The 19,993-nt window shown below is 32.8% G+C and overlaps 1 protein-coding gene across 7 annotated transcripts in view; it reads left to right on the forward strand.

Moving 5' to 3' along the window:
• The first annotated feature begins 3,516 nt into the window (after positions 1–3,516).
• LOC139498184 (sodium-dependent phosphate transporter 1-A-like) overlaps positions 3,517–19,993 on the forward strand; it is a 56,343-nt gene continuing 39,866 nt past the window's right edge. For 2 of the 7 annotated variants that reach the window (XR_011657841.1, XM_071286532.1), the window contains exon 1: positions 14,606–14,658. The gene's annotated coding sequence lies outside the window, so the exon portion shown is untranslated. Of the gene's footprint in view, positions 3,611–6,141; positions 6,306–7,969; positions 8,059–14,605; positions 14,659–19,051; positions 19,135–19,993 lie in introns of those variants that run through there. The other 5 variants (XR_011657838.1, XM_071286530.1, XR_011657839.1 and 2 more) reach the window with 4 other exon arrangements.

The following is a 19,993-nucleotide window of genomic DNA, read 5'->3' on the forward strand; positions in this document are numbered from 1 at the left end:
CATGTAGTCTTAAGAATTGATTATAGGACAATAAAACAAATCACATGAAAAATGAGTCCCTGGGAGTTCATCCCCACCCCCTTCAATTTGAGAATATGCTTATATCTTGTAAACGGTCCAGATCCCCACCCCTAAACCATATATATTCTTACATGGGACGATAAAACAAATCAAATGAAATTAAAGGTAGGTCCCCGGGGGTCATCCCCAACCCGTTCAATTCGAGAATGTGCTATTATCTTGTAAACGGTCCAGATCCCCACCCCTAAACCATATATATTCTTTTAAGTGACAATAAAACATGAAATTAAATTAAAGGGAAGTCCCTAGGGGGTCACCCCACCCCCTCTTGTTTCAAAACTTGTAAACGGTCAACATCCCCACCCCTAAACCATATATATTCTTGTAGGGGACAATAAAAGAAATGAAATGAAATAAGAGGGAAGTCCCAAGGGGGTCACCCCACCCCCTCTTGTTTGAAAACTTGTAAACGGTCAACATCTCCACCCCTAAACCATACATATTCTTGTATGGGACAATAAAGCTAATCAAATAAAATTAAAGGGAAGTTCCTGGGGGTCGCCCCACCCCGTTCAATTTGAGAATGTGCTATTATCTTGTAAACGGTCCAGATCCCCACCCTTAAACCATATACATTCTTGTAGGGGACAATAAAAAAATCCAATGAATTTAGGTAAATTTCCTGGGGGTCACCACAACCCCCTCCTGTTGGAATACTTGTAAATGGTGGAGATCCCTACTTGTAAGCAATATATATTCTTGTATGGGACAAAAAATCAAATCAAATGAACATGGGACCATATGAATGGCGAGTTATGGGAGCTTTGTTTGGGAGACGTCGTAACAGCATCCTGTTACAATTACTTCTTGTTTAACAAAGTTATTATCCTACTTTTTAAAACTATACTGACACGGCAAACAGAATATAAATCCAATCAAAAACAATCAAGTGAAAAAAGTTCAACGAAAGGATAACTAAAACAAAAAAGGCGCCGAGGTTTTAGAAGTATTATACTAGTATTAAAGGAAATTACCAACTTATTGAATTAAACATTTGTGACTGGCAAAACTGTTTGCAGTCGATAATCTGTGTAAACCAAATTATTTTTAATTTCTCCATACCATGTATAATTATTTTAATCGAGGAGCAATGTATGTCACTACCTGTTTTAATTGACTGAATTGTTTGTTTGAAAAAAAATTTGCTTGCTTGTGTGTGTTTTTGCTTTAATTTTTGCTTTGATTATTTCCCGCCCCAAGTAGACAAGCTGTTTGTTGTGTGTGCGTTATATAGAAACTCTTGACTCGCTAATTACTTTAAATATTATAAATCACCTGAAAACGATTTATATTAAACCTTTTGCGATGATTTTTTTTCAAATTTATAAATTATCAGTATGTGCGTTTTCTTTTTTGCTGTACCAGATGCGCATTTTGGCAAGTACAAGGAAAGTGTCTTCAGTGATGCTCGAAGCCAAAAAACATTGAAATTCTAAAAAAATTAATTCAAACTTTAATTGATTGACTATAGGTTGCTTAACGTCCAACAGCAAATAGTGCATGCATGTTCAGGACGAGAACACATTAACAATAAATACAAAAGATTGACTATAGGTTGATTAACGTCCAGCAGAAAATAGTTCATGCATGTTCAGGACGAGAACACATTAACAATAAATACAAAAGACAGGTAATAGAGGCCGCCAGAATTAAGGTCGGGATATTTGGACTGTCACTCGAATGAGGGTAAATTAGAGTGGGACAGACATTGTGCAGGTTATCTGTTTCTCTCTACACGAGGCACAGCCACTTGTCGCAGAAAAAAATCAGACATACCTTAATAACATAACTCATTTGTCTCAGAATATTTATTTTCTAAGGTATATAGGAAATTTTTTCTGAGACAACTGCCTTTTGATACGAGACATCGGATTTACAATCATTCTTGACAAACTAACGCCCCACTTTTACAAGTGAATTACTGCCAGTCGACCAAACCAAATGAAAATGAAGCAAAATTCGGACACATAATCAGAGCTACATGTATATACATAAAAAAAAAACTAATGTTGATGGAGTTAGAGTTGCCCAACCCCTGCTTTTCTGCATAGTATTTTAGTCATGGTTCTGATTTTTTTATGTTATTTATAACTTTGCAATGCACTCTACTTATATTTTTTCGTCTTAAAACGAATTGTCACACATAATACGTTAGTCAGAAGAAAAAAAACCGTGTAATACTGATTTTAGTTGAATCGACATGTGTTTTGAAAATATCTTTCATCTGATAAGTCCATGAATAAATTTTTTATATAATCGAAAAGTAAAGGAAAAAAATAGCATGTAAAAACAATAGTTAAAAAACACACAAAAATACGAAGACCAACAGACGAACGATGCCTAAAGTATATGATGATTAGTTCAATATTGTGTAAATAAATCCAATTTTATGTTATGAAACACAACTGTACTGTAAACCTTATTGATCAAACGGAAACTTTACTTTACTTCAACTCATCCACGATTTTGACACAACTGAGTTCGACACAACGAAGTTCGACAAAACACGAAGACCAAACGATTAACGATGCCTAAAGTATGTGATGATAAGTTCAATATGATGTAAATATATCAAATTTGCGTTATAAACACAACTATATTGTAAACCTTTTTAATGTTATATTTAACATTGCCATAAAAGCGGGAGGTTTGGCATGCCACAAAACCAGGTTCAACCCACCATTTGTCCTGTACTAAGTCCTGGAAAATGGCCATTGTTATATTATAGTTCGTTTCTTTGTGTGTTACATTTCAATGTTGTGTTTCTGTTGTGTCGTAATTCTCCTCTTATTTTGATCCGTTTCCTTCAGTTTTAGTTTGTAACCCGGATTTGTTTTTTTTTTTCTCAATCGATTTATGGATTTCGAACAGCGGTATACTACTTTTGCCTTTATTTTTCGATATTCGGAGTTTCTGACACTGGACCCATTTTAATATTTAACCTATAAACGACACATACATAGCAATCGTTTAAACTGTTATGTCGATCATTATTCTTGTAACGTCATTTTACCTGGTTTGTAATAACATGAGCAACACGACGGGTGCCACATGTGGAGCAGGATATGCTTACCCTTCCGGAGTCACTGATATCACCTCATGTTTGTCTTTTTCTTTTTAAGCCATGGCGTTGTGAGTTTATTTTCGATCTATGAGTTTGACTCTCCCTCTGGTATCTTTAGCCCCTCTTTTAATGAGGACATCGGGCTAAGGCAGAAGAATAGTCACAAGGTGTATTCTGCATCGGTATAAAAGATATCTTTAACGTAATTTAACAAAATGGTATATTGTTTTCAGTTTATTCATGTTCACAGTCATACATATATAATTTCGATGGTTATCTAACATTAATTTTGTTTAATGCATACCGGCCTTGCAATTGTCACGTGATTATCATTGATGCAATTTGATCTTTGCAAACGGCAACATCAAGTTATCACCTGACGTTTGTGACGTAGCAAATAAATATGTTTTCTTTTAAAGATTCTGTTCCCTTTTCTTGCTCATTTTAATTCGGTACTGATGCACGGTAAGATGGTTTTCTATTACTGTAATAACCCATCTCTTTTTTAATGTGTTTTGTAAGGATAAAGATGGTTGTTTAAATCTTATACCAGTCAAGTGTCTCAAACTGGGGCAGTAGGTTTTTCTTCAAATATCATATATTTGTTATTTCAATTGTTTTCGTTCATTTGATTATTTTCATATTTAAAAAAAACTCATCTTTTTAACAATTCTTTATTCGAGCGTCACTGATGAGTCTTATGTAGACGAAACGCGCGTCTGGCGTAAATATAAAATTCCAATCCTGGTATCTACAATGAGTTTATTTCATACTTTTTGCTTTGTATCTGTGATTATATCTTTATTTCTGCTCAGGAAAACATGGAAGATTTAAATTAAAACAGGAGAAAAGGATGTCATATTTTGCAAATGTATATACTGCAGCCTTTTGACAAACATTTATTGCAGATTTTGTTTTCAAGGATTGGGAATTAAAAAACTTTAAATCGTTGCATGACAACAGAACACCTTAAAAGTGTGTTGCTTTAATTTTGAAACGCTTTTTTAGGATTCACATCTATACCGACGATTAATTCCAATCCTGTCTGTTTTATTATTTTCGGGTGGAATCGAGTGGTTTAATGTCAAATTTATGGTCCTGTGAATGGTTGTCAATATATGTTTCTGTCTTTCAATGCTTTGATGAACACTATCCAATTTTCAGCTCTATAGCTGGTTTTTTAATCCTTCGCTCCTCTCATAATTCACTGTTTACATAATCTTGTAATTGGAAAAATCTGTATTCAAGATTTTAGGGAACTTAACTTATTCGTCGTGTAAACGTTTCGGATTATTCAACAAATGTTTGTTTAGATGCAAGATTGTTTCATCTTCTGGATTCGAAAACGAAAATTTTTGAACGTTCAAATCTTAAGCTAACTGATCAGGATATTTCAAATGTTTATATTAAATCATTTACAATAGGCAACGTTAAGTACCACGAATTTAAAAACCCGTATAGTTTACGTTCTCTATTTTAACATTACTCAAAAGTAACCATTTGGTAGAAATCGATTGCAGACCCGGCATTCGGAATATATATTTATTAGTTGATATGATATGTAGCAGCAAAACATAGCTTCTTTTTCCTATCGTGATTTTCTTGATAGTGGGTTACTGCTATTATATTAAGAGTTCCAAATGGTAAAGTTGCAATCATATGTTCGTATACTTCACGGACGCCTTCACGAGTTTATTGTTATGGAATATCTGTTTCACAGATGACGACGGTCATCTTCTAATTGTCGTTACTACAAACTCATCTCCTTGTCCACATATCATTACCTACCAAATTACACTTATCCCTGGGTCCTGTTTACAAAAGTTTGAATTTTTCGAAAAACTAAGGATTTTCTTATCCCTAGCATAGATTACCTTAGCCGTATTTGGCACAACTTTTTGGAATTTTGGATCCTCAATGCTCTTCAACTTTGTACTTGTTTGGCTTTATAAATATTTTGATATGAGCGTCACTGATGAGTCTTATGTAGACGAAACGCGCGTCTGGCGTACTAAATTATAACCCTGGTACCTTTGATAACTATTTGTACTTACATAAGCAACACGCAGAGTGCCACATGTGGCAATGGATCTAAAATCCCTTCCGGAGCACCTTAGATCACCCCCAGTTTGCTATGTAGTGTTTTCTGTACTGCTGTTTGTCTGTTTGTCTATTTTTTAGCCATGGCGTTGTCTGCTTATTTTCGATTTATGAATTGTTCTTTACTATCCTTCGCCTCTCTATTCAAATGAATTGTTTCCTCTCATTGGTGCTCTTAACGTCAACTATTGAAAATCCTTCAAAACATTGTTGAAAAGAGTTGAACACAAACAACATAACACCATAACGTGCATCTAGGTAGTTGTTTAAGAATTGAACAAAATTACTTTACTCAACTGAAACAGAAGTATATTTTCTGGAGGACACTTTTAGAATTCAAAACATTTGTGAGCAATTTATATGTTTTCTAATTTTTACATTTAAGCACTACAGTACACGTCTCGTATGAGTAATGTTACAAGCATTATGAAACAAGAAGAATTTTCTTAAATGTACGTGGGTTTTCAGTGCTCTTCAACATTATATTTGTTTGACGTTTTACTATATATATCTGAGCGTCAATGATGAGTTTTATGTAGACGAAATGCGCTTCTGGTGTATCAAATTATAAGCCTGGTACCTTTGATAACTAATTAGACACTAACTCAGTTTTACTTCAAACTCCAAAGCAAAAACTTGTACAAGTTGTATTAATAACGCTATGTTATATCAAAATACGTTAAGCATTTGCTTGATAAATATCACGTCATTTAAAATTATATGCATGCATTGCGTGTGCATCCAAAGCTATAACGTGATTTATTGGAAAATCGTTAACAGTGTTAGTTTTATTTAATTTGTTGTTTTGTTGGGGTTTTTTTTATATTTTGCCTGCTATCTAAATCCTCTCATTAATTAGTTTCAAAAAAGATTATCCTGCATTTAAAACGTTGAAGATCATGGTTTAAAAAAGTATAAATGTCGAGTGTTCTACTTAGAACATATATATGTACGTTTTAGAACACCATCCACCTTTCTGCATAGTGCGTACTTAGAGGTACAAGTAGTTTACCAATGTTAACATATAATAAAATCATTTAAAAGCCATGATAAACTTCAGGTGTATACAATAAATTAAGGGTATTGTAAAAAAAAACATGACCAGTTCAAGGCTATTCCTATATTTTGTGTCATTAGAAAACTTCAAAACTCAAGTTTCGACTTTTTTTCTATAATCATGAGTCATATACTCTTAATAAGCAGCACAGCCAATTTGACTAAAGATGCACATACTACTTCCCTTGCTGAGCACCTGATATCACCTCTGTTTTGGTCAAAGAGTTCATACCTTTTTATGTTTCAATATATAAAATGTTTCTCTCATAATAAGTTGAATAAAACTTGATAAGCGTGGTATCTTAGATGAGTTTTTTTATTTATCCTCTGTACATATATGTGTGTCGGTTTTAATACTTTGTTTATTCGGACATGTATTAGAATTAGACTTTGTATTGAATTAACGATTGAAAATTTGGTAGTTCGTAATGGTACCCCCCCCCCTCCCCCAGTCCCTCTCGCTCTTAACTTAATTGTTTGGGAAAAATTGATTGACCAATATGGATATATGTAAAATCGATTTCAGATAAACAAAACTTGCAGCGAGATCTTTCTCAATTTGACTGGGTTCGTGTTGATCATTCCTTACTTTTTCAAGTACCAGTAGTGTTTGTCAATTGTTCCTTATCGCTTTGTCCTTTTTTGCTATTGCATTTTCTGTTAGTCTTCGACTTATTCTCTGATTGTAACCTTTTGAATTGTATCACCCTATTTATGTGCAACCCAAATATTACCAAAAACATATTAGAATGGACAATTGATTAACTCTATATTTGTTAAGTGAATGGCATTTGTGAAAGCGTCTACCATCGTTAAAAAATATCCAATATATAGCAATACAAGTCAAGCTCGCGATAGAATGACCAAATTGGATATGTTCGTCAAATTACAATATCTACATCAGAAAACACTCTTACCAGGAATATGACAGCTGTCAAATCTATTCGTTTGAGCTTTTAATTTTATTTGATTAGGGACTCTCCGTTTGATTTTTCCTCGAGGTTCCGTGTTTTAGTTATTTTACTTTTCACCAACTTAAAAGATTTTTCAAAATGTGTCCATAGTTTCATGTCATAAGAACATTGACTTAAAAACACCTAGTACATGTTTAAAAAGTACATTGTTGGTACATCAAGTACAACTCTATTGCGAGTTGATTTACAATATGTTGATATCTAACTATTTGTAGAATTACATTTGATTACAGAAACCGGGTTTAAAGTCCAGTGTTGCATAGATAAGGCAAAAAATCTTAATGTCAAAAGCTATTTATTTTACTTATATTTATATCTGTTTTGTATTTGCATTGCACGTGAACAATAGGCTTCGATCATAAAATATTTACCACTATAACTTATAATTTAAGATAGACGCCAAAACTCAGTAAAAAATAGTTCAAAGTGGTAGTTCAACTATCATAGATTATAAGGAGTACTGGAACAATACACCAAGTTAAGGGTATCATAAATAAGCTAAATCTAAAATAATGAAATATAAATTTGATCAGTTCTAGGTATATGTAAACCTTAATACAACGCCTTCAAATTAAACAATTATCAATGTTGGGTATATGTTTATTTATGGCATACATACTACTTTTTGTATCTTTATTTCAATAAGCTATAAATCTATCGTTTGGTATATTTGTTTTTGAACATAAAATTGCAGTTAGATGCACAATTTGAAACCATATGCTGACCGATAAACAACTGAGAAGCAGAACACAAACGTATACTGGCAGATGATCAGCTCTGAAGGTACGATAATTTCTTCTATTTTCAATACGCATCCACATCATATCACTTGTATAAGGCATTCGTCTCAACTCGGCCGATTCTGTACCCTCATCTGGATAGAAAGAGAGTAGCGGATTCTACCGAGGATTGCCGAATGTTGTATAAGGATAACATTTTTCATTCTGGGGCCGGTAACAAGAAGCATTCCTATGTCTTACGAACGTCTAAGGGCGTCTTAAGGTTTAAGAATGTGACAATACCCAACCTCAGACCTTTCTTAGAATGATTGGCAGCCCTTAATGTTTTGAAAAAGTGCATGATTTAAGAACGATTCTTACGTCTACCTTAAAGCATTCTTTCTAATTCCGGTAACACAAAATCATTCTTAAATTTTTGTCAGTTATTAAGTGTTCTTGAAACAAACTTAGCAACTTAGGGGTGTACCAAGAACAATTCGCTTGATATTTTTTGTAAGAGTGGTCCCGACTACTCTTAGCTGTACATTTACTTGTTAATAATAGAACAAGTTGCTTAAAAAAGTTAATACGTGAATCTTAGGACTTTTTTGTTTTTTATCTAATTATCAATTCATCTGAATTGGAAATTATATATCAATGTTTTCTTGGCCATGTATATGGAGGATGGTAGTTTCTCTTTATTGTAAATCATTACAATTTTGGCTTGTTGAGAGAAGTGTTAAATATAAAGCAAGGAGAAATTTGTGACCTTTTTCAATTTTAAACCAAGTGTTCCAAATGGTGAAGTTTAAATCATCACTTCTTAAATTTTATGGAAGCCATCATGAGTTGGTTAACCAATATGGAATATCCGTTATACAGATGATACTGAATATGTTCATTATGTCGTAACTATAGTCCTGTTCCTTTTTCACGAATGTGACCTAACTACTTAGATTATTTATCGGCTTCGTAATATAATGAGCAACACGATGAAGCTGGATTTGCTTACCCTTCCGGATCATCTAAAATCATCCCCAGTTTTAAGTGGGTTTCGTGTTGTTGTTGTTTACCATTTTTTTTTTACATTTTTGCCTTTTGTGTCTTTTTTGTTCACGCATCGTTATTAATATAATTGCATTTGTTAAGACTGTCATACAAGTGAGAGGTGCAGCACTTTAACCAGGTTCAATCCATCCTTTTTTTACACTTTGAAAATGCCTGTAACAAGTCAGGAATATGACAAGTTTCGTCAATTCGTTTGGTGTGTTTAATCATTTGATTTTGCCATTTGCAATTGGTTAAGGACTTTCCGTTTTGAATTTTCCTCGAAGTTCAGTATTTTTGTGATTTTATGTTTTGTAAGAAGGCTTTTAAAATGTGAAAAAAAACATATTGTTTAAAGTGGAAAAATATAGGAAGATGGGGTATGAGTACTAATGAGACAACTCTCCATTCAAATTACAATTCATAAAAGTAAACCATTCTAGTAGTGATTTGACCGAATTGAAAGAAGGATAGAAACATAAGCCTAGTACGTCATTAATACACGATTCAAATCCTACCATTGGCCTGGAGAATAATAGGGCCCTCAAAAAAAAAGCACTGATGGATTGTCCCGAGACAAGCATATTTATTTTAGAATAATAATGTTCTATAAGCAGTTAAAATAAGATAATGTTTGAAGCGGTGCAAATTTTTTAATTCAATTTGACTTTTATCAAAAAAGGGCCGGAAAATAATGGTGGTCTGAGGCCAGAATTGTTTTCCTTAGATTAAATAGGTAGTTGATTGTTATGCGTATTTTATCGTTCATTATAACGTTTTTATGATTCATTGGAGGTAATTCTAATTTCTATGCGAGGAACCAAAAATGGAGACGCCGGAAAGTTATCAAGAACTCGTAACTTGATAACTATTACGTGTACGATGCAACTTAAAGGGGGAAAAAGACCGATCTTCGAACAACCTGAGGGAGCTTTGATTCACACTCTTTGAGTGATCTTCGAATTATCGTATCTTCCCCTTAATTCAATACTTACGACCTCTCTTAATAAAATTCCTTGTTACCGGTCCCAGGTCCTTATTCTGCCTTGAAACATATTCTCAGTTAAAGAGAGCTTTTTCTATATGAACTACCTCATTAAATAGTTGGTACGCAATAAATATACCGATATCTGCGCACATAACAAGTGTATCCTGTAAAAAAGCCCTGACAAACTATATGGCGTAAGGTGTAGTGAGTACTATTAAAATGCAACAAAGACTCATTACCACCAACTTAGTTTTTCAACTTTTCATTTAATACGATAATAATCGCTGCTTCGTTTTTTCGACAAACCTGACGACTTCAAACACTCTTCCATTTTAACATTATAAATATTAATGACTAAACGTGTATATTCTATATATAAGGCATATATTAAAAGTCCATGTTTCTTTATATCCGTCGATTATAGTACCCCTCAAATACACTAAAAACAACACAAACACTAAAAACACGGAAAGAAAAATTTCTAAACGGTCGTATTTGTAAAGAATGTGAATTCTGTTTTGGTTGTGGCCTGTTTTCTATTTCTTGCATAATCCCCCCCCCCCCCCCCCCCCCCCGTCATAAATAGATATTTCTCTTATCACACTACACAGAGTGTGATACGAAAAAAAGCTGTTACGGAGATCTGTGTTAATTTGATTGGCCTATACAGCATCATAAGACTATATTACAGCATTTCATTGCATATTCCTTACGTCATCGATGACTTTCATAGATAACGACGAATTACAATTCGTCCTTGGCAACGGAAATATGTGATTTCACCATAAACATACAAAACACTCACACTATTCGCCTGACAATCGTCTTTTTTTTGGTCAAATTTTCAAACATTCTGAAAGTCTTAATTTTTCTGTTAAAGTTTGCCACATGAAAAAAAAATATGAAGTCATACTGGAATGAGCAGAAGACCAGATCAACGATTCGTGATTCGTGGATTTTTTTATCCAACACAATGATAGTGTTGACCATAACAGAAATATGTTTAGCAACTTGTGAGAATGGAATATCGCTTGATATCAACTCTCGTTATTTAGTTTGAATAATAGCAATAAACTAGCGTTAATATCAAGAGATATCCCATTCTCAAATCGTTATGAAACCTATAATTATCATCCATGTTTATCGAAATTTATATAGTAAGTGACGAATCCGCTGCCACTTTTCAGAAATTTCAGACTATTTTTCCGACGTTTAATTGAAATACAATGATGTGTTGATTTTTCAGCATCCTTGTATTTATAGTTGCATCGAAATTTCGAAAATAATTTTAGCTGCATTCCCGCATTTGTATTGCAAGCTTAGAAAGTGGCCATTGTTACATTATAGTTCGTTTCGGTGTGTGTTACGTTTCAGTATTGTGTATCTGTAGTGTCGTAGTTCTATTATATTTGATACGTTGCCCTCAGTTTTAGTTTGTAACCCGGATTTGTATTTTCTCTATCGATTTATGAATTTTGAACAGCGGTATACTACTGTTGCCTTTATTTAGGATTCTCTCCCCTGGTCAACTATTAACCGAAGTACAAATCATTTATTTATACCACAGCCCATTCGATAACAAGTAGTCAATATTTTGTCCAGTGTAAACACAATTAAAGTACAATACTTTCGAGGGAAATGTATTTCCACAAATCCTTTATGTCACGATTTATTCTATAATCTATGAACCTTGACCATGTTGAGACACAAATTCAAGATACAAACAGGCAAATAAATTTCAACATTCTCAAATCTTACAAGTCATGATTTTACAAGGTCGTTGTGCCAAATGGGTGTGCTGTGTTTATAAACAGTGTTACGATAGTTACTGGATAATTCTGTCTTTTATCAGCACTTAATAATTCGTTTATCATAATTTATCAAATAGTTAACCATACATTTAAGGATCTCTGTGTTTTATACAATAATAACTTCATATAAAAACCGTAAGATGGTATTTAGAGCAATTCCTCTTGTGCTTAGTAGGAAAGGCATTTTCTTTTACAAGTTCATTGCCAAGTTAATAATGTAGGTGACCGATTTCTTATCGATGTTAATATTGTAAATATTAAACAAGTGTGCCATTTCCAGTCCTACACATTATTATGTATGAACGACGGTTCCATTCATTACCGCTGTTTAGTATTTTTCAGGAAGGCCTAGTTGAAAATGATAAGTCTTAAAAACTCTTGAAAATTTAAAAAAAACAAATCAGGAATTAAAGATACTAGTTATCAGAATACAGGAACACTAGACTACAAAAACAAACAAACTATCAATAGTCCACGAATCACGTCATACAAAACTATAGATAAGGCAACACAAAATCAGTCCATGGAACATCGTTAACTTCGAAACTCCGTATGCGGTACCACAGGTACAATGTCTCTATCAAAATCCAGAATATCGTCATGTATTTACACTTATCTGTGCAGATTGCGCAGGAATAATAATAATATCTAAACTATTAATAGTTTTATATATATATATATATACGTGTAACAGTGACTTGATTTTGTTCGATATATTTTGTAGTTATTTATCAGCAACACTCGATGTATCAGAGAAACATGATTAAGATATTTCCACAAAGAAAAGCAACTCATGCAAAGATTTACGTGTTGTTCTTCCTATATACACACTCGTTGGACACATTCAAGACTTCTATCGAATTAAAGAAAAACGTAATGTCATTCAATAGCTCTGTCTTTGGAATGAACAAACATGCGTAATGTAATGCTGCCTAATCGGGTTATTTTCGCGGGGGTGTAAATTCTCAGTCATTTTCGTGGATAGAACAAAATCGCTAAAATAAATTCCGCCAATTTAAAAGTGTTCATGCAAATATATTGATATCCGCCAAAATAATTACCGCCAAAATATTTCGTTTTGCTTAGTCTATAAAAATCGCGATAGTTTGCACCTGCGACAATAACCCGCTATACGGTATCCAGTATAACTACTGTAATGCAACCAGTGATGGCATTGGTTTTTGTTTAAAGTTATGTTTTCCAACTGGTAGAATACGTTTTTATAGTTTATAACAAGATGATTCTGTTAAAGGAAATTAAATTTCCGTTTCTCGGTTTGTGTTTCTACCTCTGAACATTTAGAGAATTTTTGGAAAATGATAACTTCAGAATTTTTAATCGATCATGTTCTCGTTTGTTTATTGAAACTTTCACACTCCACCTCTCAGGGAAAGCCTGGGATATATTAATTGTAGCATTTGTGAGACCTTTTGACCTTGTTTCCGGGATGTCTCCTCGGCCACTGTTTTGATTTAAGTTTAACTTTCCATGACCCTCAAGTTTCTAATGTCATTGTTGGGCTTTATGTGTTATCCAAAACATTTTCGAAGTAGTCCCTAGTCTTCAACAGGAAATAGGCATTTGGTCCACAGATATTTCAAACCTGTTAACTTGATTACAAAGACGCTCTCACCAAATCGGTCTTATATGTATATTCTACATTTTAACTTTTTTTATTCGAACTTCATTTTCGAGTTCTTTATAAGTGCAAAGCTAGTCTTGCGTACACAATTACCAGCCTGATATCTTAAATGATGTGTCGCGTTTTTAGTCTTCTGTACCTTAGGGCATGGTGAACCTTTTAATCATGTATAAGGAATTCGAATTTCAGACCTGTATCAAATCATGCGACGTTTGATGTGTTAAGTTTGCTAAGGGATTGTCTTTTTTGAATTTTCCTTTTAAGTTCTATATTTTTGTTATTTTATTTTTTCCCGTACCGATTGTCGGTGATAGGTTGCAATAAGTTGTGAATACACATTGAATTAATAATGTTCGATGCTCATAAATGAAATATGATTTTTGTAAAAAATAATGTATATGTTACCAGTTCTCATAAAATTGTGAAAAATAAACTCATCATAGACAACAGGATTTTTTGTATTTAGCCAGACGCGCGTTTCGTCTACAAAAGACTTTATCAGTGACGCGCGAATAAAAAAAATTAAAAAGGTCAAATAAAGTACTAAGTCAGTGGCGGATCCAGGGGGGGGGTGTCCGGGGGTGCGCACCCCCCCTTTATTTTTGCCGATCAATGCATTTGTATCGGGACATATGTTTTGCACCCCCCTTTGCCCTGGGTGCCCTGGGTTAGCACCCCCCTTTTCGAAAATTCCTGCATCCGCCCCTGTAAGTTGAAGAGCATTGAGGACCAAAGTTCCTAAAAGTTTTGCCAAATACAGCCAAGGTAATCTATTCCTGAGGTAAAAAAAAGCCTTAGTATTATAAAAATTAAAAAATTTTGTAAACAGTTAATTTGTAAATATGACCATATCAATGATAACTTATGTCAGTACAAAATTAAGTGCTGACCACTGGGCTGGGGAAAAAACTTAATACTTACATTTTATAGGAAATCTTTTGACCTAATTTATTGAACCTTTTAAAAGCAAACATCAAGCTATTTTCATCAATAGACGTACCCAAAGTTTGTTTAATCAAATTCAGAAGACAACCACCACATGCATACATTTTATTTTCATTGGTACGTTATATTTCTACACTCATGTTCACTACTACCTACATATGTTGCATAAACAAATGTCATTCATAATCTGGTTTTATGTAATGAACTTCAAAGGTAGATCATAAACCTCAGGTAAGATATTTATATTATATCATCATTACCTAAAGTATATATGATCATGGAGCAACGTAGAGCGAAGGGAGGAGAGAAAAATATGTAACTTTTACTATCTTTTTAAATTTTGATCTGATAATTTTTCTTTTTCTTATTGATTATGATAAATAAAACCATCTATGGCGGGACATTCATGAATAGTTTATAGCAAAGAGAAAAGCGGGTTTTTCCTATTTATATTATATACTCATTACTTTCTGGAGCTTTACCATACAGCTATGTATAGCGAAGGGAGAATGGAGAAACATAAAAAAAATCTATTTAAAAAAAAAAAAAGATCAGAGATTTTCTGGATTTTTTTTTTATTGATTGTGATAAATCAAACATTAATGAAGGGACATTCATAAATAGTTTATACATGTACTGTCGAAATGCGCATCTGGTGCAAGAAATTGGTACCAATAATTTTATTATAGCAAAGAGAAAAGCGGGTTTTTCCATTATATTATATCCTCATTACTTGCAAGAGCTTTACCATACAGCTATGTATAGCGAAGGGAGAAGGGAAAAACATAAAAAAAAAATCTATTTAAAAAAAAAAGATCAGATATTTTTTGAATTTTTTTTATTGATTGTGATAATTCAAACATTAATGAAGGGACATTTAATAAATATTTTCATGGAATTAGAAACGCAAATTTTGTAAAAGTTAAATTATAATAGGAACGAAAAAAATAATTTAGATTTTCACACAGCACAAATTTATCAAGTTCGCAAGAAACACAGAAGATTTCCTAATTTCCGTGGCACGAAGTGTATCGGGAATTAATTGTCTTCTCACGTAGTAGTTCGAAGGCGTATGAATTTTTTGGGCGGGAAAAATTATTGTGTTAAATGATAGGTGTATATATGGTCATTTCTAGTTCTGCCTTACTTGAGTGAACATCAAAATTTTTTAACATGTACGTTAAGAAACGTTTTTTAAATATTAAGTATATAAGTATGTTCAAATTAGCATTAAAGTTAAAACTCTTTTTTTTCTATATACACAAGCAGCAAGCTAGTCGACAATTATACGTTTGTGTTTTAGTTGTTTATTGGTAGAAGTGTTGCTATGTTAGGAACATAAAGTATAAAGAAGACATAAAGTAGTAATGTATCGTCTGCATACCAGTTGTGGTCTTATATCATATCTACTGGAGTGTGTTCAAATCATTTTTTTTTTCGGTTTGTTATGCCTATTTGCAGCTAAAGTTACATTCTTTATTATTAGCCGATAAATCATGAAATAGTTCAAAAAAGGATCACTGAAAAAGAAACATGACAAATTGTTTCTATCGTATATTCTTATGAATGGAAAAACAACTATCGTATTGCTAAATTTTTACAGGAATTTTCCCCAAAAAAGTATTAATTATACCTGATTCCAATCATGAAAGGGGTAGCATAATTGCCTGTCACGGTTTGAATAAAACCGATCAATTTAATTAATTGTCTTTATTTTGCGCTAAAAAAATACTATTTTCGATTACAATGGAGGACGTTTGCCATTTACACCCTCACCTGAATTAAACAATGGAATTGTATATTTTTCTAGTTTGTTGTGTTATGCTTTTAAGGGTATAGTGAGAAAAAAAAAACACATTTAATATACATTTTGTCCTTTACTTTCAAACATGTAAAACCAACCTGAAAAGGTGAATCTTCGTATCTCAGATTGACAGCAAGCGAATGCGTATAACACACATTACCGTGTCTTCCGTAAAACTAGCATAAATTTGTACATACTTAACATTTTTTTGGTTTAAATATTTTAGATGATATTAAGATAGTTTAGTTAAGATTAATTTTCATAATTTTGAGGTTATTTTTTCCGATAGCATTTAACATATGCTTATGATGCTAATGTTGAAGTACTGATGTTCCCAGAGTGAAAATGACAAATTTTAATCGAGTTAGGACATTCCAATGATAAAAGTTCAAATGTCACCATTTAAACATACTTTTTTAACATTTTCAAATGATTTTCATATGACCTGTTTGTATCTAACCTCATGAATCGGCATCGATACCTTGCAATAAAAGTCCAAATTCTTCATTTCCCGCAAAATATTTCCGAGAATAGATTTATATCCGGTTAACAAAGAAATATGGCTATTTATTGACTCTTTGTTTTTCGTTCACTTTTCTTGAAAGATTTGATTGTGGTCTAAGAAAAAAAAAAAAAAAAAAAAAAAAAAAAAGAGATCCGTGGTGTAGTGGTTAGTGCATCGACTGCTATCACAAACGGCTTCCTGGTTCGATTCCCGTTCGGGATGAAAATTTCAGGCTCTCCTTTGACACCATTTGCAAGTATGGTCTTGAGGAAACGATGATAGTCCGTCGGAAGGGGACAATAAATGGCTGACCCCTGTTAAGAGAGAGCCATATCTCTTGCACGTTAAAGACATCCTAATAAAGGCTTGTAGATTTCGAAAAAGAGCAGGTTATAATGCCGCTACAAGGCAGCACTCGCACCCGCAAAGTGGAAAGGGATTAATATAACTTGCAAAACTTGTTTCTCAATCCACTATACATAATTGTGTTAAACTAACTAACTGAGATATAAAAAAAAACAAACAAAAAAAACCAGCTGTATGTGTTTATGTTTAACCTCCTACACCAAACCCAAGAGGACGGAAAACAATAAAAACAAAAATTTATATATAAATCTGACGAAGCCTCTCATTGGAATTCACTGATGCACATCGTTGCTTTCTCCGAGTTTTTAACTTAATTATATGCAAAGCGGAACGCCCGTCGATAGAATACTTGTTTCCTAGACATTTTAAAGGATTTTCATGTTTTGAAACTTTCCTTATTTTTTATCTAAATTTATTAATCAATATAAAAGTTGATGTTGTTATTTATTTATCAGTTCAAGTATGTTTTATTCACCTCTAGGTATTACATGTTATGCACTTATAAACTGAGTGTTTTGTGCCCTTGAGATAGTGAGATACTGCGTTGAATGTTTGAAAGGATGCATGGAAAATTTGAGTGCTTTTGTTTATCTTGAATAATTATGTAGGCTGTACATAGTAAGCTCTTAAGATATTTCTTATACGTAAAATCTGTCATATTTTATTAACCTGGAAATTCCGAAAAATGAAAGAAGACGATTTATTTGATACATGTGCACAATTAAGAGCACAGTGTGATATATGATAGTATATACTTAAACATTGACATTTCCGAGAATAGATCTATATCGTTTTCAATGACACATATATGTATATTTATTGACAAAGATATGTGTGGGTTTTTTTTGTCGTCTACTTTCTCTGACAAGATTTGACTGTGGTCTTAGATATTTAAAAAAAAACAAAAAAAAACCAGAAAAAAAACAAAACAAACCACAAAATCAACACTATAATTTTTATATTTATGAAATACCGTCCACATGTTGTCAATAAATATCACGAGAACCATAAGAATAACGGTATCACATTGTTACTTTATCACATGATATAAAGCAGTATCGATACAGTTATATTGTACTCCTTCGACAAACTCAGTTCGGTCCCTAATTTCCCTTCATATATGAGTATATATAGTGTTGATTGATTGATTGTTGGTTGCTTAACGTCCAGTGGCAAATATTTCATGCATATTCAGGACGACGTATATATAGTGTGGAGGGCAAGTTTCAGAGGCGGATTTAGGGGGGGCAGGGAGCCCGGGCCCCCCTTTTTGGGAAAAAATTTTGTTGCTTATATAGGGAATCACTGAAGCGTGACTGGAGCGGGCCCCCTCTTAGGTCAGTCAGTGGGCCCCCACTTATGAAAATTTCTGGATCCGCCACTGAGTTTCTCAGTCTCGATCGTAGTTCGAGACTGAGAGACGAGCAAAGACTAAACCGCACAAAAGTCTTATAGTTAAGAAGTAGTTAGTCATCATTATCTAGATGTTTCAGCATTTCCAATATGTTTTGGTCGAAAAGTGTGGGAACAGTTTACCCCCCCCCCCTTTTTCAAGTTTCCTCCCACAAACTAAGTATATATGCAGCTTTTAAACTTTTTTGTATTAGGTTTTCAATTTGTGTCTGTCAATGTACAATATATATCAGATTAGACCTCAGGATAAGACAAGATAAGATATTATAAGAATAGATGAGATGAGATACGATAAGATATTTGATTGGTTTAAAATCCTCAATTTATAGACAATAGACATTCAATTTGGCTATATGTACATGCAATTATAAAACATATAAGTGAAACATACATCTGATCACATTTATCAACATTGAATAAAAGTTTATATATCCCACCATTATCAACAGGAAACTGAGTATATATGAAGTCTAGTTTGCATGCACATATACCGTGCAATGGAGATAAAATTAACTTCTTATAAATGCGCCGTCGAAAGTATTTTTTTTTAAGCTTAACCCACGCATGCGCTGCGTCGGAAATTAAATCATGGCTTTTAGATGACAACTAATTAGTTCTGGTAAGCATGTTTTGTTTTCTTTCAATAATAATTGCATGACATGAACATTTTGTTTTAAAGCACAATGTAGAGCGTTTTCTCCTTTGTTCCGTAAACCCGATATTCTCCTAATCCCCGAAAACTCTTTTATAAAAAGAAGAAAGATTCACACGTGGAATCAAACATTTATTATGTAACAGTAGCTGAAAAATAGATTACAGAATATTTTTGATAACACATAATTTAATTGAATATAGGAATCCCTTTTAAGGATTGATATCTGTCATAAAAATTGATCATTAAGTCGAAAAATAGTAATGTATCATTATTTGTCATATAAACTTATCGATTTCATTTGGTAAATTTTAATATAATTCTGTGTATTGACTTGTTTTTAGGCGAAGCCGATTAATTTTAATCGAATTTAAATCATTGTTTGTTAATATTTATTATCGCGAAGTAGATGATTGACAGAATTGATGGACAGCTTACAAGGTCAAATAAGTAAATATCAGAATCAGAATCAGAATCAGAATAATTTATTATAGTGTCACATACCAATATAAAACACAATGAATACATATAATAACATAATATGCAATTAAAAATTATTAAATATTACAATTAAAATATTGGTACCCAGCCAAATTACTGACTTATGAGACACTTTAAAAATATCACACATATTATAAAACAATTAAAACTAATGTACTAAAATATTACTATACACAATACCTTCTTCGATAAAACATTTGATATAAAGTTTTAGCTAAAAATGGTTGAATAGCATCATTTGACATTAAAAAAATAAATTTTTCCTGTAAATCAAGATCATTAAAAGAATCACAAATATCACCAGATTTTTTCATTAAATCATATC

This window comes from Mytilus edulis, chromosome 12, assembly GCF_963676685.1.
Source record: "Mytilus edulis chromosome 12, xbMytEdul2.2, whole genome shotgun sequence".
In the NCBI taxonomy this organism is placed as follows: Eukaryota; Metazoa; Mollusca; class Bivalvia; order Mytilida; family Mytilidae; genus Mytilus; species Mytilus edulis.